This window comes from Oncorhynchus keta, chromosome 1 (assembly GCF_023373465.1).
Source record: "Oncorhynchus keta strain PuntledgeMale-10-30-2019 chromosome 1, Oket_V2, whole genome shotgun sequence".
NCBI lineage: Eukaryota > Metazoa > Chordata > Actinopteri > Salmoniformes > Salmonidae > Oncorhynchus > Oncorhynchus keta.
Window position 1 is genome coordinate 8,387,550 of NC_068421.1, and position 19,961 is coordinate 8,407,510.

Genomic DNA, 19,961 nt, shown 5'->3' on the forward strand with positions numbered 1-19,961 from the left:
CGAAGGACAAAAAATACACTTCTGAAAGTTCAATCCTGCGGGACAGTGTTTTTAAAAAAAAACGATATCATAAACTTTACTATTCTGCGCAAACTTCTTGCATAAAATAAAAAGCCATTAACCGTGTGAAAAACATGCGTTGCTATCGATGTCTCATTACCAAGGAGGTGAACTACGTTATGCCACAGTACCTTCTGTTCTGCCCAGGTTCTGCCTCACTGACGTAACCGTGGGATTGACGTTCATTTATTGCTCGAGGCGACGGGTGGTATCCGTTTAGCTGCAGACGGTAGCCGACTCAAATTAGCCGTTTTTTTGCATTTTTGCTAATTAATGGAATTATTTGTCTTTATGGAAAACAACCTAAAAATGACTTAGAATTTTCTTAATGAAGTTAATTAAATATGTTTAAAATATATACGTATACATAGCCACACCCATTGTTGACATGTGTATAAAATCGAGCACACAGCAATGCAATGTCCATTGACCAAACTTTGGCAGTAGAATGGCCTTACTGAAGCGCTCAGTGACTTTTAACGTGACACTGTCATAGGATGCCACCTTTCCAACAAGTCAGTTTGTCAAATTTCTGTCCTGCTAGAGCTGCCCCAGTCAACTGTAAGTGCTGTTATTGGGAAGTGGAAACTTCTAGGAGCAACAACGGCGCACCCACAAAGTGGTAGGCCAAACAAGCTCACCGAACGAGACCGACAAGTGCTGAAGCGTATAAACACCGTCTGTCCTCGGTTGCAACACTCACTACCGAGTTCCAAACTACCTCTGGAAAGTTTAACTGTAAAGTTTGGTGGAGGAGTATTAATGATCTGGGGCTGTTTTTCATGGTTCGGGCTAGGCCTCTTAATTCCAGTGAAGGGAAATCTTAACGCAACAACATACAAGGACATTCTAGATGACTCTGTGCTTCCACCTTCGTGGCAACAGTTTGGGGGAAACAGCTTTTGCTGTTTTAGCATAACAATGCCCCCGTGTGCAAAGCGAGGTCCATACAGAAATAGTTTTTTGAGATCGGTGTGGGAAGAACTTGAATGTCCTGCACAGAGCCCTGACCTCAACCTCATCTAACACCTTTGGGATGAATTGAAACGCCGACCGCCAGCCAGGCCTAATCGCCCAACATCAGTGCCTGACCTCACTAATGCTCTTGTGACTGAATGGAAGCAAGTCCCCGCAGAAATGTTACAACATCTAGTGGAAAACCTTCCCAGAAGAGTGGAGGCTGTTATAGCAGCAATGTTACAACATCTAGTGGAAAACCCTCCCAGAAGAGTGGAGGCTGTTATAGCAGCAATGTTCCAACATCTAGTGGAAAACCCTCCCAGAAGAGTGGAGGCTGTTATAGCAGCAATGTTCCAACATCTAGTGGAAAACCCTCCCAGAAGAGTGGAGGATGTTATAGCAGCAATGTTCCAACATCTAGTGGAAAACCTTCCCAGGAGAGTGGAGGCTGTTATAGCAGCAATGTTCCAACATCTAGTGGAAAACCTTCCCAGGAGAGTGGAGGCTGTTATAGCAGCAAATGAGGGGACCAACTCCATATGAATAATACCCATGATTTTGGAATGAGTTGTTCAACGAGCAGGTGTCCACATACTTTTGGTCATGTAGTGTATAACCATCTCAAAACAATTCCACATATCAGTTTAGCACCACGAGACGGGACTATCAATCCATATGAATGTGCTTGATAAACATTTTAAGTGCGCTTCAACACTTAAACCACAACAACAACCACTAGAAATGTTTGCTGGGACTCTCCACAATACAGATTGAGAGGGAAATGTATGCTGGGACTCTCCACAATACAGATTGAGAGGGAAATGTATGCTGGGACTCTCCATAATACAGATTGAGAGGGAAATGTATGCTGGGACTCTCCATGATACAGATTGAGAGGGAAATGTATGCTGGGACTCTCCATAATACAGATTGAGAGGGAAATTAATTGCTGGGACTCTCCATTATACAGATTGAGAGGGAAATGTATGCTGGGACTCTCCATAATACAGATTGAGAGGGAAATGTATGCTGGGACTCTCCATAATACAGATTGAGAGGGAAATGAATTGCTGAGACTCTCCATAATACAGATTGAGAGGGAAATGTATGCTGGGACTCTCCATAATACAGATTGAGAGGGAAATGTATGCTGGGACTCTCCATTATACAGATTGAGAGGGAAATGTATGCTGGGACTCTCCATAATACAGATTGAGAGGGAAATGTATGCTGGGACTCTCCATAATACAGATTGAGAGGGAAATGTATGCTGGGACTCTCCATAATACAGATTGAGAGGGAAATGTATGCTGGGACTCTCCATAATACAGATTGAGAGGGAAATGTATGCTGGGACTCTCCATAATACAGATTGAGAGGGAAATGTATGCTGGGACTCTCCATAATACAGATTGAGAGGGAAATGTATGCTGGGACTCTCCATAATACAGATTGAGAGGGAAATGTATGCTGGGACTCTCCATAATACAGATTGAGAGGGAAATGTATGCTGGGACTCTCCACAATACAGATTGAGAGGGAAATTAATTGCTGGGACTCTCCATAATACAGATTGAGAGGGAAATGTATGCTGGGACTCTCCATAATACAGATTGAGAGGGAAATGTATGCTGGGACTCTCCATAATACAGATTGAGAGGGAAATGTATGCTGGGACTCTCCATAATACAGATTGAGAGGGAAATGTATGCTGGGACTCTCCACAATACAGATTGAGAGGGAAATGTATGCTGGGACTCTCCATAATACAGATTGAGAGGGAAATGTATGCTGGGACTCTCCACAATACAGATTGAGAGGGAAATTAATTGCTGGGACTCTCCATAATACAGATTGAGAGGGAAATGTATGCTGGGACTCTCCATAATACAGATTGAGAGGGAAATGTATGCTGGGACTCTCAATACAGATTGAGAGGGAAATGTATGCTGGGACTCTCCATGATACAGATTGAGAGGGAAATGTATGCTGGGACTCTCCATAATACAGATTGAGAGGGAAATGTATGCTGGGACTCTCCATAATACAGATTGAGAGGGAAATGTATGCTGGGACTCTCCATAATACAGATTGAGAGGAAATGTATGCTGGGACTCTCCATAATGCAGATTGAGAGGGAAATGTATTGCTGGGACTCTCCATAATACAGATTGAGAGGGAAATGTATGCTGGGACTCTCCATAATACAGATTGAGAAGGAAATGTATGTTTCCACAATACAGATTGAGAGGTAGTTTAGTCTCCATAATACAGATTGAAATTATTCTGGGACTCTCCACAATACAGATTGAGAGGGAAATGTATGCTGGGACTCTCCATATAATTGAGAGGGAAATGTATGCTGGGACTCTCCACAATACAGATTGAGAGGGAAATTAATCTCTCCACAATAAATTGAGAATAGGAATTGCTGGGACATACAGATTGAGACAAAATGAATTGCTTTAGGACTCTCCATAGGAAGATTGAGAGGGAAACATCTGGGACTCTCCACAATACAGATTGAGAGGAAATGTATCTGGGAATCCATAATTTGAAGGAAATGTAACAGAATATTAAATTGAAATGTATGCTGAGACAATGATGAAATGAAAAACTGGGACTCTCCATAAACAAGTTTAATGGAAATTATGCTGAGACTCTTTAAAATGACTCTCCATGATACAGATTGAGAGGGAATGTATGCTGGGACTCTCCACAATACAGATTGAAGGAAATGTATTACTTCCATTATACAGAAATGAAATGTATTGGGACTCTCCATTATACAGATTGAGAGGGAAATGGTTTACTGCAGGTAGTTTAGTCATCCATAGATGATTTGCTTACTCTAATTCCCAATTCTATGGTTTCGTTCATACTGTTGTAGGCTATGATTCACACAGTACATTATAACGCTTGGAATTTGCCTTCCATACTAATCAGAGTACCATTGGACATAATCACTTGTAAAACAATAGGAAGCACATTATTTACATGACAAAACTGTACCCAGGAAGAATACACTGAATACATCATACTCAGTCTGTCATTGAGGTTAGAATACATGTTCAACAATGTAACAGAAATTAAATGCAAATGGCACAATATGAAATAAAAACAACCTGCATTAAACAAGTTTAATGGCATTATAAACGTCTTTAAAATGATTGAAGGTTTATAACCATTGTATAAATAAATAAAAGCAAAATTTTAATTGCATTTAAAATGAACTATTGCATTTTTGGTAAGACTGACACTGAGCCATAACTGTTGCTTCAGTGCTACAAGTCCAAGATGGTGGAGCCACACGTACACCAGTTACCCATCAGCCTCACAGCAGGAACACCAGTTTCCCCATCAGCCTCACAGCAGGAACACCAGTTTCCCCATCAGCCTCACAGCAGGAACACCAGTTTCCCCATCAGCCTCACAGCAGGAACACCAGTTTCCCCATCAGCCTCACAGCAGGAACACCAGTTTCCCCATCAGCCTCACAGCAGGAACACCAGTTTCCCCATCAGCCTCACAGCAGGAACACCAGTTCCCCCATCAGCCTCACAGCAGGAACACCAGTTTCACCACATCAGCCTCACAGCAGGAACCTCTGCAAGAAACACAAGGCACAAAATGGCTCCCATTATCACCTCTATTCACAAAACAGGACAACAAGTTAATACAAACAGTGACACAGCAAGTCACAGAGATGAGGAGGAGATTCACAATCAGATATACTTTAAAGGGACTGTTCATGTGAGGACAAAGTGTAGAGGTCAACAAACAGAGGTACAAGAAAACAAAGGCCTCATTTAGTGGAGGAGAATAATGCATGCTGGGTAATTAAAGGGGGGCTGTAGATCATGTAGCTAGTTTTGTGTGGTTAGATTTCTGCTCAACAACACCATACATTGTCTGATGGGTGACAAAGCCATTCTTGTGTTGCAGCAGCGCAAGGGGCTGTGTCCCCAATGCCACACAGTTCCCTATATAGTGCACTACTTTAGACCTGATCTCTATGGGGCCCTTGTGGAGAAAAGGGTACCATTTGGGACACCAATTTAGCCTTTGGAGCTGTGGAACAATGTTCTCATAACGCATCTTGAAATCTCTGAGGAAAAATTTTACTTTTCATGATGGATCGGCGAGAGAAAATATAAGCGTTTCCCCATTGTAGACAAACGAATAGAATAGCTCATTGAATAGCTGAGGTTTCTTTTTTCCCTCAAGATAATTGAATCCTATTAACAAAAACCAACTGTTTTCATGTGAAAAGAGTTTCTGTTTGACAACATGAACTACGGATGGTAGAAAAACACTGCTGCTACTCTCTGTTTATTATCTACAGTCACTTTAATAACTCTACCTACATGTACATATTACCTCAATTACCTCCACTAACCTGTACCCCTGTATATAGTCTCATTACTAACCTGTACCCCTGTATATAGTCTCATTACTAACCTGTACCCCCTGTATATAGTCTCATTACTAACCTGTACCCCTGTATATAGTCTCATTACTAACCTGTAGCCCCTGTATATAGCCTCATGACTAACCTGTACCCCTGTATATAGCCTCATTACTAACCTGTACCCCTGTATATAGCCTCATTACTAACCTGTACCCCTGTATATAGTCTCATTACTAACCTGTACCCCTGTATGTAGACTCATTACTAACCTGTACCCCTGTATACTAACCTGTACCCCCTGTATATAGTCTCATTACTAACCTGTACCCCTGTATATAGTCTCATTACTAACCTGTACCCCCTGTATATAGTCTCATTACTAACCTGTACCCCTGTATATAGTCTCATTACTAACCTGTACCCCCTGTATATAGTCTCATTACTAACCTGTACCCCTGTATATAGTCTCATTACTAACCTGTACCCCTGTATATAGTCTCATTACTAACCTGTACCCCCTGTATATAGTCTCATTACTAACCTGTACCCCCTGTATATAGTCTCATTACTAACCTGTACCCCCTGTATATAGTCTCATTACTAACCTGTACCCCCTGTATATAGTCTCATTACTAACCTGTACCCCTGTATATAGTCTCATTACTAACCTGTACCCCCTGTATATAGTCTCATTACTAACCTGTACCCCTGTATATAGTCTCATTACTAACCTGTACCCCTGTATATAGTCTCATTACTAACCTGTACCCCTGTATATAGTCTCATTACTAACCTGTACCCCTGTATATAGTCTCATTACTAACCTGTACCCCTGTATATAGTCTCATTACTAACCTGTACCCCTGTATATAGTCTCATTACTAACCTGTACCCCTGTATATAGTCTCATTACTAACCTGTACCCCTGTATATAGTCTCATTACTAACCTGTACCCCTGTATATAGTCTCATTACTAACCTGTACCCCTGTATATAGCCTCATTACTAACCTGTACCCCCTGTATATAGTCTCATTACTAACCTGTACCCCTGTATATAGTCTCATTACTAACCTGTACCCCTGTATATAGTCTCATTACTAACCTGTACCCCTGTATATAGTCTCATTACTAACCTGTACCCCTGTATATAGTCTCATTACTAACCTGTACCCCTGTATATAGTCTCATTACTAACCTGTACCCCTGTATATAGTCTCATTACTAACCTGTACCCCTGTATATAGTCTCATTACTAACCTGTACCCCTGTATATAGTCTCATTACTAACCTGTACCCCTGTATATAGTCTCATTACTAACCTGTACCCCTGTATATAGTCTCATTACTAACCTGTACCCCCTGTATATAGTCTCATTACTAACCTGTACCCCTGTATATAGTCTCATTACTAACCTGTACCCCTGTATATAGTCTCATTACTAACCTGTACCCCCTGTATATAGTCTCATTACTAACCTGTACCCCTGTATATAGTCTCATTACTAACCTGTACCCCTGTATATAGTCTCATTACTAACCTGTACCCCTGTATATAGTCTCATTACTAACCTGTACCCCTGTATATAGTCTCATTACTAACCTGTACCCCTGTATATAGTCTCATTACTAACCTGTACCCCTGTATATAGTCTCATTACTAACCTGTACCCCTGTATATAGTCTCATTACTAACCTGTACCCCTGTATATAGTCTCATTACTAACCTGTACCCCTGTATATAGTCTCATTACTAACCTGTACCCCTGTATATAGTCTCATTACTAACCTGTACCCCTGTATATAGTCTCATTACTAACCTGTACCCCTGTATATAGTCTCATTACTAACCTGTACCCCTGTATATAGTCTCATTACTAACCTGTACCCCCTGTATATAGTCTCATTACTAACCTGTACCCCTGTATATAGTCTCATTACTAACCTGTACCCCTGTATATAGTCTCATTACTAACCTGTACCCCTGTATATAGCCTCATTACTAACCTGTACCCCCTGTATATAGTCTCATTACTAACCTGTACCCCTGTATATAGTCTCATTACTAACCTGTACCCCCTGTATATAGTCTCATTACTAACCTGTACCCCTGTATATAGTCTCATTACTAACCTGTACCCCTGTATATAGTCTCATTACTAACCTGTACCCCTGTATATAGTCTCATTACTAACCTGTACCCCTGTATATAGTCTCATTACTAACCTGTACCCCTGTATATAGTCTCATTACTAACCTGTACCCCTGTATATAGTCTCATTACTAACCTGTACCCCTGTATATAGTCTCATTACTAACCTGTACCCCTGTATATAGTCTCATTACTAACCTGTACCCCCTGTATATAGTCTCATTACTAACCTGTACCCCTGTATATAGTCTCATTACTAACCTGTACCCCTGTATATAGTCTCATTACTAACCTGTACCCCTGTATATAGTCTCATTAGTCTCATTAACCTGTACCCCTGTATATAGTCTCATTACTAACCTGTACCCCTGTATATAGTCTCATTACTAACCTGTACCCCCTGTATATAGTCTCATTACTAACCTGTACCCCTGTATATAGTCTCATTACTAACCTGTACCCCCTGTATATAGTCTCATTACTAACCTGTACCCCTGTATATAGTCTCATCTCATTACTAACCTGTACCCCTGTATATAGTCTCATTACTAACCTGTACCCCTGTATATAGTCTCATTACTAACCTGTACCCCCTGTATATAGCCTCATTACTAACCTGTACCCCTGTATATAGTCTCATTACTAACCTGTACCCCTGTATATAGCCTCATTACTAACCTGTACCCCCTGTATATAGTCTCATTACTAACCTCATTACCCCTGTATATAGTCTCATTACTAACCTGTACCCCTGTATATAGTCTCATTACTAACCTGTACCCCTGTATATAGTCTCATTACTAACCTGTAGTCTCCCCTGTATATAGTCTCATTACTAACCTGTACCCTGTATATAGTCTCATTACTAACCTGTACCCCTGTATATAGTCTCATTACTAACCTGTACCCCTGTATATAGTCTCATTACTAACCTGTACCCCCTGTATATAGTCTCATTACTAACCTGTACCCCTGTATATAGTCTCATTACTAACCTGTACCCCTGTATATAGTCTCATTACTAACCTGTACCCCTGTATATAGTCTCATTACTAACCTGTACCCCTGTATATCGTCTCATTACTAACCTGTACCCCTGTATATAGTCTCATTACTAACCTGTACCCCTGTATATAGTCTCATTACTAACCTGTACCCCTGTATATAGTCTCATTACTAACCTGTACCCCTGTATATAGTCTCATTACTAACCTGTACCCCCTGTATATAGTCTCATTACTAACCTGTACCCCTGTATATAGTCTCATTACTAACCTGTACCCCTGTATATAGTCTCATTACTAACCTGTACCCCTGTATATAGTCTCATTACTAACCTGTACCCCTGTATATAGTCTCATTACTAACCTGTACCCCCTGTATATAGTCTCATTACTAACCTGTACCCCTGTATATAGTCTCATTACTAACCTGTACCCTGTATATAGTCTCATTACTAACCTGTACCCCTGTATATAGTCTCATTACTAACCTGTACCCCCTGTATATAGTCTCATTACTAACCTGTACCCCTGTATATAGTCTCATTACTAACCTGTACCCCTGTATATAGTCTCATTACTAACCTGTACCCCTGTATATAGTCTCATTACTAACCTGTACCCCTGTATATAGTCTCATTACTAACCTGTACCCCTGTATATAGTCTCATTACTAACCTGTACCCCTGTATATAGTCTCATTACTAACCTGTACCCCCTGTATATAGTCTCATTACTAACCTGTACCCCTGTATATAGTCTCATTACTAACCTGTACCCCTGTATATAGTCTCATTACTAACCTGTACCCCCTGTATATAGCCTCATTACTAACCTGTACCCCTGTATATAGTCTCATTACTAACCTGTACCCCCTGTATATAGTCTCATTACTAACCTGTACCCCCTGTATATAGCCTCATTACTAACCTGTACCCCTGTATGTAGTCTCATTACTAACCTGTACCCCTGTATATAGTCTCATTACTAACCTGTACCCCTGTATATAGTCTCATTACTAACCTGTACCCCTGTATATAGTCTCATTACTAACCTGTACCCCTGTATATAGTCCTCATTACTAACCTGTATTCTATATTCTCATTACTAACCTGTACCCCTGTATATAGTCTCATTACTAACCTGTACCCCCTGTACTATAGTCTCATTACTAACCTGTACCCCCTGTATACCCCTGTATGTATAGTCTCATTACTAACCTGTACCCCTGTATATAGTCTCATTACTAACCTGTACCCCCTGTATATAGTCTCATTACTAACCTGTACCCCTGTATATAGTCTCATTACTAACCTGTACCCCTGTATATAGTCTCATTACTAACCTGTACCCCCTGTATATAGTCTCATTACTAACCTGTACCCCCTGTATATAGTCTCATTACTAACCTGTACCCCTGTATATAGTCTCATTACTAACCTGTACCCCCTGTATATAGTCTCATTACTAACCTGTACCCCTGTTCTAACCTGTACCCTGTATATGGGGTCTCATTACTAGTACCTGTACCCCTGTATAGTCTCATTACTAACCTGTACCCCTGTATATAGTTATTACTAACCTGTACCCCTGTATATAGTCTCATTACTAACCTGTACCCCCTGTATATAGTCTCATTACTAACCTGTACCCCTGTATATAGTCTCATTACTAACCTGTACCCCCTGTATATAGTCTCATTACTAACCTGTACCCCTGTATATAGTCTCATTACTAACCTGTACCCCTGTATATAGTCTCTACATTAATTACTAACCTGTATCCCCCTGTATATAGTCTCATTACTAACCTGTACCCCTGTATATAGTCTCATTACTAACCTGTACCCCTGTATATAGCCTCATTACTAACCTGTACCCCCTGTATATAGTCTCATTACTAACCTGTACCCCTGTATATAGTCTCATTACTAACCTGTACCCCTGTATATAGTCTCATTACTAACCTGTACCCCCTGTATATAGTCTCATTACTAACCTGTACCCCTGTATATAGTCTTATTACTAACCTGTACCCCTGTATATAGTCTCATTACTAACCTGTACCCCTGTATATAGTCTCATTACTAACCTGTACCCCCTGTATATAGTCTCATTACTAACCTGTACCCCCTGTATATAGCCTCATTACTAACCGGTACCCCTGTATATAGTCTCATTACTAACCTGTACCCCCTGTATATAGTCTCATTACTAACCTGTACCCCTGTATATAACCTCACTTGTTATTTTACTGCTGGTCTTTAATTATTTGTTCCTTTTAATTCTTATTCTTATTCATATTTTTTTAACTGCGTTGCTGATTAAGGGCTTATAAGTAAGCATTTCACAGGAGTACCTGTTGTATTCGGCGCATGTGACTAATAACATTTGATTTGATTTGAAATACTTTATTCAGCCAATAAGCTGCAGTACGGGTCATTTAGAAACACACAGTAAACTGCTGTTGCTAAGTCCTCAACTGCTCCCTATCGCATATATAGTGCGCACAAGTGGTACACTAAATAGGAAATACCATTTGGGATGCACTCTTTATCTCCCTTTCTTCCTTGGATCACTGGTCGCTGAGAGGTTCTCGTTATATAAACCAGTCATGACCGAGACACTCCAGTCCCCCCCTCTGCCCTCACACAGGCCACAGTGTTATTTATCCTAAGGAGGGGTCGTTAATTATCCTACCTGCGATAGGGGGACCGGGGGGGGTATCTACTGTGGGAGGGGTAATTAGAGACCAGCGGGGGGGTAATCTATCCCAACCTGCTACATTAATTAGAGACCAGCGGGTAATTATCCAACCTGTGGGGATTATCCAACGGTTCATAGTATCTTTTTATAGTGCACACTACTTTTGACCAAGGCTCTGGTCAAACGGGTTCAAATTAGTGCACTATAGGGAATAGGGTGCCATTTGGGATACTACCATGGTTCTCTAAACCAGTGGTCACCAACCGGTTAATTATCCCAACCTGCTATCGATTAATTATCCGATCTCTAAGGCATTCCTAGTCGATCACCATGCATTTCTGTAAAAAATAAAACGATAAATCCTTGTGTTTCTGTTTGTTTTATTAGCTTTGCCACATTAATTATCCCGTTAATTATCTCAACCTGCTACGTTAATTATCTTAACCTGCTACATTAATTATCCCAACCTGCTACATTAATTATCCCAACCTGCTACATTAATTATCCTGACCTGCTACGTTAATTATCCCAACCTGCTACATTAATTATCCTGACCTGCTACATTAATTATCCTAACCTGCTACATTAATTATCCTAACCTGCTACGTTAATTATCCTGACCTGCTACGTTAATTATCCTAACCTGCTACATTAATTATCCTGACCTGCTACGTTAATTATCCTGACCTGCTACATTAATTATCCTGACCTGCTATGTTAATTATCCTAACCTGCTACATTAATTATCCTAACCTGCTACATTAATTATCCTAACCTGCTACGTTAATTATCCTGACCTGCTACATTAATTATCCCAACCTGCTACATTAATTATCCTGACCTGCTACGTTAATTATCCTAACCTGCTACATTAATTATCCTAACCTGCTACATTAATTATCCTAACCTGCTACATTAATTATCCTGACCTGCTACATTAATTATCCTAACCTGCTACATTAATTATCCTAACCTGCTACATTAATTATCCTAACCTGCTACATTAATTATCCTAACCTGCTACATTAATTATCCTAACCTGCTACATTAATTATCCTGACCTGCTACATTAATTATCCTAACCTGCTACGATAATTATCCTAACCTGCTACATTAATTATCCTAACCTGCTACATTAATTATCCTAACCTGCTACATTAATTATCCTAACCTGCTACATTAATTATCCTAACCTGCTACATTAATTATCCTAACCTGCTACGTTAATTATCCTAACCTGCTACATTAATTATCCTAACCTGCTACGTTAATTATCCTAACCTGCTACATTAATTATCCTAACCTGCTATGTTAATTATCCTAACCTGCTACATTAATTATCCTAACCTGCTACATTAATTATCCTAACCTGCTACATTAATTATCCTAACCTGCTACATTAATTATCCTAACCTGCTACATTAATTATCCTAACCTGCTATGTTAATTATCCTAACCTGCTACATTAATTATCCTGACCTGCTATGTTAATTATCCTGACCTGCTACGATAATTATCCTAACCTGCTACATTAATTATCCTAACCTGCTATGTTAATTATCCTGACCTGCTATGTTAATTATCCTGACCTGCTACATTAATTATCCTGACCTGCTATGTTAATTATCCTGACCTGCTACGTTAATTATCCTGACCTGCTACATTAATTATTCTGACCTGCTATGTTAATTATCCTGACCTGCTACAATAATTATCCTGACCTGCTATGTTAATTATCCCGACCTGCTATGTTAATTATCCTGACCTGCTACGAATTGTCAATTCTGGTCAATTCTGGCATAAAGTGTATCTCATCTAGTCAAAGCCCTGTAACTGTTAGCAGAGAGGAAGAGGCGAAGCGAGAGCGTTTTACTCCACCCCAAAAAATGTGTCCATGTTTAAGGAGATCATGAATTATTAAGCAAGTGAGGAGTTTTTGTATGGGGGCAAGAGAGTACGTTGAATTTAGTCAAGATAAACATGAATTGCTATTTTGATACGTAATGCTTATTTGATCTAATAGACGTTTGGCAATGTTTAGGTTGTTAGTACTGCTATAAGTGTGATGCTAGTGACATCCTGGCAACTTTGAGAAAAAAACACATTTTATATCAAAGCTGTCCCTGTTGAAATTCGAGACAGTCTATGCATATTCATGAGGTTGATTAATTTGTAATACATTTGCCATAGAATTCAGGCGGTTGACACCAACCCCTCTCATTGAATATTGAACATCCCTCATCGAATATTCACCACCCCTCAATGAATATTCAAAGAATTTGATCGAGAAGAGACCACTCTTTGGGAGTTTTCCCATACCAAAGGGGTCTAATATTTATCTACTTCATCTTTTAATTTTTTTATTAATTTGTAAAAAAAAAACTAAAAAAAACTATTCCACTTTGACATTATGGGGTATTGTGTGTGGGCCAGTGACAAAAAAAATATAAATATAATCAATTTTAAATTCAGGCTGTAACGCAACAAAATGTGGAAAAAGTCAAAGGGTGTTGAAAACGTTCTTACGGCTCTGTAACTGCAGTTGGTGTTTACTACTGGTTTCAGAGCTGAGGTGAGAGAAGATGTTCGCCATGTTTTGTATTTTTGGCAAAGGTTGTGCGACGTCACGCACCCAAGAAGGCTCAACCAATCACCCGACAGATATTATTGACTGCCTCCAGGGATAGACCCAGTCAGGTGTTAAGCTAGAACCTCGCGACTCTGCCCGCCTGTGGGGGTAAACAGCCTGTGGTTACCTAGGTTACCTCATCGGCTCACAGCAAAAACATTTTTTAAACACAATGTTCTTGTTGTCTGCTTGTTTTAGGCAATTACAAAACTGCAATTTAGAATAAGGCTGTAATGCAACAAAATGTGAATAAAAAAAATTCAGTGGACTGAATATTTTCTTAATAACGCACTTGTATGTTTCTGGCTCTAATCAGCACTACTCCTGTATTCATCAACCTCACCTGCAGACAGACTCCCTAGAGATAACACTGTTAGAGAGACACAAGAACAGACAGAGAGGGAAAGAGAGGAGGGATGGAGGGACAAAGCACAGTAGAGGAGGGATGCACCCCGAATTAAACCCTATTCCCTATGTAGTGCACTACAAGATCACGTCACTACATATGGAATAGGGTACCATTTGGGACCCATCTGAGTGTGGCGAGAGATTAGTATTTTTTTTAATACCTTTATTTAACTAGGCAAGTCAGTTAAGAACAAATTCTTATTCACAATGACGGGCTAGGAACAATGGGTTAACTGCCTGTTCAGGGGAACAATGGGTTAACTGCCTGTTCAGGGGAACAGTGGGCTAACTGCCTGTTCAGGGGAACAATGGGTTAACTGCCTGTTCAGGGGAACAGTGGGTTAACTGCCTGTTCAGGGGAACAGTGGGTTAACTGCCTGTTCAGGGGAACAGTGGGCTAACCACCTCGTTCAGGGGAACAATGGGTTAACTGCCTGTTCAGGGGAACAATGGGTTAACTGCCTGTTCAGGGGAACAATGGGTTAACTGCCTGTTCAGGGGAACAATGGGTTAACTGCCTTGTTCAGGGGAACAGTGGGTTAACTGCCTTGTTCAGGGGAACAGTGGGTTAACTGCCTGTTCAGGGGAACAGTGGGCTAACCACCTCGTTCAGGAGAACAGTGGGCTAACCACCTTGTTCAGGGGAACAATGGGCTAACCACCTTGTTCAGGGAACAGTGGGCTAACCACCTTGTTCAGGGAACAGTGGGAACCACCTTGTTCAGGGAACAGTGGGCTAACCACCTTGTTCAGGGGAACAGTGGGCTAACCACCTTGTTCAGGGAAACAGTGGACTAACCACCTTGTTCAGGGGAACAGTGGGCTAACCACCTTGTTCAGGGGAACAGTGGGTTAACTGCCTGTTCAGGGGAACAGTGGGTTAACTGCCTGTTCAGGGGAACAATGGGTTAACTGCCTGTTCAGGGGAACAATGGGTTAACTGCCTGTTCAGGGGAACAATGGGTTAACTGCCTTGTTCAGGGGAACAGTGGGCTAACCACCTCGTTCAGGAGAACAGTGGGCTAACCACCTTGTTCAGGGGAACAGTGGGTTAACTGCCTTGTTCAGGGGAACAGTGGGTTAACTGCCTGTTCAGGGGAACAGTGGGCTAACCACCTCGTTCAGGAGAACAGTGGGCTAACCACCTTGTTCAGGGGAACAGTGGGTTAACTGCCTTGTTCAGGGGAACAGTGGGTTAACTGCCTTGTTCAGGGGAACAGTGGGTTAACTGCCTGTTCAGGGGAACAGTGGGCTAACCACCTCGTTCAGGAGAACAGTGGGCTAACCACCTTGTTCAGGGGAACAGTGGGCTAACCACCTTGTTCAGGGAACAGTGGGCTAACCACCTTGTTCAGGGAACAGTGGGCTAACCACCTTTTCAGGGGAACAGTGGGCTAACCACCTTGTTCAGGGAACAATGGGCTAACCACCTTGTTCAGGGGAACAGTGGGCTAACCACCTTTTCAGGGGAACAGTGGGCTAACCACCTTGTTCAGGGGAACAGTGGGCTAACCACCTTGTTCAGGGGAACAATGGGCTAAGCACCTCGTTCAGGAGAACAGTGGGCTAACCACCTTGTTCAGGGGAACAGTGGGCTAATCCAAGGTAGTGGTGGTGAGATGTGGAGACTGAGGTTGGAGTTGGCTGAGTAGAACAGGGTAAACAGGTCCTGAGGGGAATCCAAGGTAGTGGGGGTGAGATGTGGAGACTGAGGTTGGAGTTGGCGGAGTAGAACAGGGTAAACAGGTCCTGAGGGGAATCCAAGGTAGTGGGGGTGAGATGTGGAGACTGAGGTTGGAGTTGGCTGAGTAGAACAGGGTAAACAGGTCCTGAGGGGAGTCCAAGGTAGTGGGGGTGAGATGTGGAGACTGAGGTTGGAGTTGGCTGAGTAGAACAGGTAAACAGGTCCTGAGGGGAGTCCAAGGTAGTGGGGGTGAGATGTGGAGACTGAGGTTGGAGTTGGCTGAGTAGAACAGGGTAAACAGGTCCTGAGGGGAATCCAAGGTAGTGGGGGTGAGATGTGGAGACTGAGGTTGGAGTTGTCTTAGTAGAACAGGGTAAACAGGTCCTGAGGGGAATCCAAGGTAGTGGGGGTGAGATGTGGAGACTGAGGTTGGAGTTGGCTGAGTAGAACAGGGTAAACAGGTCCTGAGGGGAATCCAAGGTAGTGGGGGTGAGATTGCTAACAGTGAGGTTTGGAAACAGCGCCCCTTGTGCTCAGTGCCGGTATTACTGAATATCACTGTACGGCACAAGGTCGGTATAAAGGTACGACAATCCGGACACCGCCCAAGCCCAGACAGCAGTCGGTTTCTGCCTGAGAATCATTTGCCTCTCAGTGCAACCAGCAGGCAGGTCAGAGGTCAACTGGTTAGACTGTCTCTGTCATCACAGCCCAGTCCTAATTATGTTTGACTCAACTCCTGGCTCACGCACACACCTCACTTATCTTCTTGGCACACACACACACACACACACACACACACACACACACACACACACACACACACACACACACACACACACACACACACACATCCCCCATATCAACTACGTTCCCGATGTGGAGGAATATACTCCTTTGGAGAAGACCAGTGTAAAGTACCTGCTCCGGTCATAGGGTGAAGTACTGAGAGAATTACTGCCAACTGTGAGATGTCTCAACGACACTATTATGGATCTAAAAACAAGAAATGTTCCTTTACTGAGGTGGTGTTTGATGAATTTACAGCGTTGTGTTACTGTGTTGTGCAAATGGTTGGAGTAATTATGTTACTATGCATGGAACTGGTTTAAACTGTTTGGCTCAGGTATCTAAGACACACACACACACGCACGCATACCCCCATTGTCTCAGACACACACTGAGATGAAGGAAATCTAGGACACCCAAAGGTAATTAGAGCTGCTAACTGTAAATTAACAATGGTGAGATCAGAAAATTATTTTAAAATATTTTATTTTAATGATGTATCAGGAGACAAGGATGTTTTTTTTTTCTATTAAAAATGGTGTGTATGTTTGTGTGGTTCAGTTGTACTGTCATTGAAGTTGGGGAGACAGAGTGTGTTCATTTTATTAGAAATAAATAAATAAAACTGGTCACAACTGACCCTCACCCACCGCAAGTCAAATGTATTTAAATAGAAAGTCATACTTTCAATATATTACTCTACTTGCGCAAACTTGTTCAAAAAGGTTAGATTTATTATACATGAAAGACTGATCCCTGATAAACTCCCTGATAACATTTAACATTTAAGTAATTTAGCAGACGCTCTTATCCAGAGCGACTTACAAATTGGTGCATTCACCTTATGACATCCAGTGGAACAGCCACTTTACAATAGTGCATCTAAATCTTTAGGGGGGTGAGAAGGATGACTTATCCTATCCTAGGTATTCCTTAAAGAGGTGGGGTTTCAGGTGTCTCCGGAAGGTGGTGATTGACTCCGCTGTCCTGGCGTCGTGAGGGAGTTTGTTCCACCATTGGGGGCCAGAGCAGCGAACAGTTTTGACTGGGCTGAGCGGGAACTGTACTTCCTCAGTGGTAGGGAGGCGAGCAGGCCAGAGGTGGATGAACGCAGTGCCCTTGTTTGGGTGTAGGGCCTGATCAGAGCCTGGAGGTACTGAGGTGCCGTTCCCCTCACAGCTCCGTAGGCAAGCACCATGGTCTTGTAGCGGATGCGAGCTTCAACTGGAAGCCAGTGGAGAGAGCGGAGGAGCGGGGTGACGTGAGAGAACTTGGGAAGGTTGAACACCAGACGGGCTGCGGCGTTCTGGATGAGTTGTAGGGTTTAATGGCACAGGCAGGGAGCCCAGCCAACAGCGAGTTGCAGTAATCCAGACGGGAGATGACAAGTGCCTGGATTAGGACCTGCGCCGCTTCCTGTGTGAGGCAGGGTCGTACTCTGCGGATGTTGTAGAGCATGAACCTACAGGAACGGGCCACCGCCTTGATGTTAGTTGAGAACGACAGGGTGTTGTCCAGGATCATGCCAAGGTTCTTAGCGCTCTGGGAGGAGGACACAATGGAGTTGTCAACAGTGATGGCGAGATCATGGAATGGGCAGTCCTTCCCCGGGAGGAAGAGCAGCTCCGTCTTGCCGAGGTTCAGCTTGAGGTGGTGATCCGTCATCCACACTGATATGTCTGCCAGACATGCAGAGATGCGATTTGCCACCTGGTCGTCAGAAGGGGGAAAGGAGAAGATTAATTGTGTGTCGTCTGCATAGCAATGATAGGAGAGACCATGTGAGGTTATGACAGAGCCAAGTGACTTGGTGTATAGCGAGAATAGGAGAGGGCCTAGAACAGAGCCCTGGGGACACCAGTGGTGAGAGCGCGTGGTGAGGAGACAGATTCTCGCCACGCCACCTGGTAGGAGCGACCTGTCAGGTAGGACGCAATCCAAGCGTGGGCCGTGCCGGAGATGCCCAACTCGGAGAGGGTGGAGAGGAGGATCTGATGGTTCACAGTATCGAAGGCAGCCGATAGGTCTAGAAGGATGAGAGCAGAGGAGAGAGAGTTAGCTTTAGCAGTGCAGAGCGCCTCCATGATGCAGAGAAGAGCAGTCTCAGTTGAATGACTAGTCTTGAAACCTGACTGATTTGGATCAAGAAGGTCATTCTGAGAGAGATAGCGGTAGAGCTGGCCAAGGACAGTTCAAGAGTTTTGGAGAGAAAAGAAAGAAGGGATACTGGTCTGTAGTTGTTGACATCGGAGGGATCGAGTGTCGTTTTTTTCAGAAGGGGTGCAACTCTCGCTCTCTTGAAGACGGAAGGGACGTAGCCAGCGGTCAGGGATGAGTTGATGAGCGAGGTGAGGTAAGGGAGAAGGTCTCCGGAAATGGTCTGGAGAAGAGAGGAGGGGATAGGGTCAAGCGGGCAGGTTGTTGGGCGGCCGGCCGTCACAAGACGCAAGATTTCATCTGGAGAGAGAGGGGAGAAAGAGGTCAGAGCACAGGGTAGGGCAGTGTGAGCAGAACCAGCGGTGTCGTTTGACTTAGCAAACGAGGATCAGATGTCGTCGACCTTCTTTTCAAAATGGTTGACGAAGTCATCTGCAGAGAGGGAGGAGGGGGGGAAGGAGGATTCAGGAGGGAGGAGAAGGTGGCAAAGAGCTTCCTAGGGTTAGAGGCAGATGCTTGGAATTTAGAGTGGTAGAAAGTGGCTTTAGCAGCAGAGACAGAGGAGGAAAATGTAGAGAGGAGGGAGTGAAAGGATACCAGGTCCGCAGGGAGGCGAGTTTTCCTCCATTTCCGCTCGGCTGCCCGGAGCCCTGTTCTGTGAGCTCGCAATGAGTCGTCGGGCCACGGAGCGGGAGGGGAGGACCGAGCCGGCCTGGAGGATAGGGGACATAGAGAGTCAAAGGATGCAGAAAGGGAGGAGAGGAGGGTTGAGGAGGCAGAATCAGGAGATAGGTTGGAGAAGGTTTGAGCAGAGGGAAGAGATGATAGGATGGAAGAGGAGAGAGTAGCGGGGGGAGAGAGAGCGAAGGTTGGGACGGCGCGATACCATCCGAGTAGGGGCAGTGTGGGAAGTGTTGGATGAGAGCGAGAGGGAAAAGGATACAAGGTAGTGGTCGGAGACTTGGAGGGGAGTTGCAATGAGGTTAGTGGAAGAACAGCATCTAGT

General features: G+C 43.0%; 1 protein-coding gene across 5 annotated transcripts in view; it reads right to left on the reverse strand.

Moving 5' to 3' along the window:
* The window catches only part of LOC118372471 (aldehyde dehydrogenase family 3 member A2-like), a 21,866-nt gene extending 21,304 nt beyond the window's left edge, over nucleotides 1-562 (reverse strand). For 4 of the 5 annotated variants that reach the window (XM_052488025.1, XM_052488057.1, XM_052488169.1 and 1 more), the window contains exon 1: nucleotides 1-185. This exon is cut by the window's left edge and continues 69 nt beyond it. The gene's annotated coding sequence lies outside the window, so the exon portion shown is untranslated. The other variant, XM_052488075.1, reaches the window with a different exon arrangement.
* Nucleotides 563-19,961: the final 19,399 nt, after the last annotated feature.